The following is a 2,758-nucleotide window of genomic DNA, read 5'->3' as shown; positions in this document are numbered from 1 at the left end:
AGGGGTTACGGTTAAGGGTTAGAGGTTAGGATTAGGGTCTCCCTGTCCTCTGCTGTATAGAGACCATTCTCATCCGGTAACCAGATTGATCGTTTCAGAACATAACCTTTGAGCCTCTCTGCGATCCGCTCCCCACCTGTCTGTCCTCTCCAGCCTCACCTCTCCCACCGCAGCCCCCCTCTGTGGGCCACCCAGCTGTGTGGTTGTCCCACATGTGCCTTGGGCCTGACTCCAATCCTTTACATTCTCTGTGCCCTCTGCCAGGAGCACTCTTCTCTCCCCTTGCATCATGTCTGGCTTGTTCTCCCATTGGCTGGGCCTCTACTTGCCCCCTGGTGACCTGACTCATGTCTGCTGGGTGTGTGTGCTCATCCCCTATTTAAATGTAGTACCTGCCTTCCCTATGTGAGCGATTTACTAACCTGCGAGGTATGGGGGCAGGCACAGGGAAGTAGTCTTAGTGCCTGTGTAAAAAAATCAGTCTCAGGGCACTTGGGTGGCTCAGTCATTAAGCGTCTGCCTTCGGCTCAGGTCGTGATCCCAGGGGCCTGGGATCAAGTCCCATGTCAGGCTCCCTGCTCAACGGGGAGCCTGCTTCTCCCTCTCCCACTCTCCCTCCTTGTGTTTCCTCTCTAGCTGTCTCTTTCTCTGTCAAATAAAGTCTTTAAAAAAATCAGTCTCAGAGGGGCTCACAACCCTTGCTGACAATGGGGGAGCTGCTGTCCCCATAGTGAGGGGCAGGTAGTCCCCTCAAAGGGGGACCAGCCATGTGAGGAAGTTGGACAAGACTTCCAACTTTTTGGGGTCGGGGAGATGTAGACCTGGAACCAGAAGCTACACCCTTGGATTCAAGGCTGGGGTCTAAGCAAGCCCCCTTTTCTTCCAGGGGTCATCTTTCCCCTTCCCTGTCCACAGGCTGAACCTGATTCCTGATCTGGGGAGTTCAAGGGTGACCCCTCCTAGGAATACCAGTGGTTTACTGATGGACCTTGTCATCCAGAGGCCCAGTAGCCTTCAAGGGAGGACCCTATAGGGGGTAGAGACAGCTCTGTTGGGGACCAGCGACAGCCCACTCAAGGTAAAGTGGAGTAGGTGGCTGGCCCTGCTGATTCTACCCAGTCTGTAGAGCATAGAAACAGGTGCTGTGCCCAAAGGTGCTCAACTCATGGCAGGTGGGGACAGAACCTTCAGGGGTTCAGCCAGGGGAGGGCACCTGCAGGGTTTGTCTGGGAGCTCAGGACAGGGGGGTGTTCCTGGCTCCAGCATGCTGAGAGTGGGGCTGCATGGGTTTCCAGCCTCCTACGCCTCAGGCTCCCCTGTGTAAGATGGGGTGCTGATGGCCCCTATCTCTGGGAGCAGAAGGTAGGGAGGCCCTGCCGGTGGACTTGCTCAGGACAGGCCAGGGTGGCTGTTGCTTAAAGCAGCACAAGGCCTGTCCCCATGAAGAAGGTGCACACGTCCATGACCCCCAGCTCTGGGGTCCTGCTGCCAGCCTCTGGCAGTGACCCTCTTCCTGCCCTGTCCCCTGCCCCTGTGGATACGGGGTCTTCCTGGAGCTGTTCCTGCAGAATCACTTCATGGTGGACACAGGGTCATCTACTATGTCTTCACGGACCAGCTGGTTGCTGTGTCCCGTGTGCCCCTCCAGGAGCACTGAAGGGTGGTGGTTCTTGAGGTCCGCGGCACCCTACGCTGGCAGGATGTGTCCATGCAGCACATGGCGATGATGAGCCGCTTCTGTGAGGAGCCCTTCCTCCATGAGGTGGATGACATGGTGTGCGGGGATGTGGACATGAAGTTCTGTGACCACATGGGCATGGAGATCCTGTCCCCCCTCTTTGGCACCCTGCACCACGGTTTCTACTGGGTGGCCCGTGAGGACTTAAGCTATGAGCACTGGACCCAGTCCCAGGCCCACATCCCCAAGGACCAGGGTGACTTCTACTACATGGGGGCCTTTTTTGGGGGGTTGTGGCGGAGGTTCACCGACTGACCTCAGCCTGTCACCAGGTGATGGTGGTCAACTGGGCCAATGGGATCGAGGCCATGTGGTACGATAAGAGCCACCTGAACAGGTACCTGCTGGACCACAAGCCCACCAAGGTGCTGTCCCTGGAGGACCTGCAGGACCCACAGCTATTGGGCTGACCCTGGAGGACCTGGGTGAGGCTGCTGGGCTGGCCCCGGGTCATGAAGAAGCTGAGATTTGGGCCGTGCCCAAGAATCACCAGGACACCTAGAACTCATGAGGGGCTGTCCCCGTCTCCAGCAGCGGGTGCTGACTTCAGCGGAGCCATCAGAGCAGGTTCCTACTTCTGTCCCCTCGAGGGATACTGTGGAGCCTGCACTGGCGTGTCCAGCGCCCCAGCCGCACCTGCTCACAGGAGGCCTGCCTGGGGATTCAATGTCCTCTCTTTGCGTTCACTACATTTTCTTCACTTCTGGGTCATTTGCAGCTGTGAACGGCTCCAGTTTTTTGTCAGATGTTTTTCTGTGTCAATGCTGAGCAACCATTTTTAAAAAGAACAATTGAGGGAAAAGGTTTTCTCCCTGGTTCTAAACAGACACCACCTGGTGGGGCTGGGAGCAGCCCTGTAGCAGCCGTGGAGCCAGAACGGGGCCTGCCTGGGGCTTCCCTCCCAGTCCTTGCACCTTGCCATGGCCATGGGGCTTCAGGGTCAGGGGTGCACCGAGCCACCTCTCAGAACCCCGGTGCCCTCACCGCCAGAGGCCTTGGCCGTGACCACTAGCTCAGCCT

The 2,758-nt window shown here is 57.6% G+C and overlaps 1 pseudogene; it reads left to right on the top strand.

The window, feature by feature from the left end:
* Nucleotides 1–1,532: 1,532 nt before the first annotated feature.
* On the top strand, nucleotides 1,533–2,240 carry LOC118002917 (annotated as a pseudogene).
* The last annotated feature ends 518 nt before the right edge of the window (nucleotides 2,241–2,758 follow it).

This window comes from Mirounga leonina, unplaced genomic scaffold (genome assembly GCF_011800145.1).
Source record: "Mirounga leonina isolate KUSES-001 unplaced genomic scaffold, KU_Mleo_1.0 Mir_89974, whole genome shotgun sequence".
NCBI lineage: Eukaryota > Metazoa > Chordata > Mammalia > Carnivora > Phocidae > Mirounga > Mirounga leonina.
The sequence above is the reverse complement of the archived record's forward strand: the minus strand, read 5'-3'. Positions and strand labels throughout refer to the sequence as shown.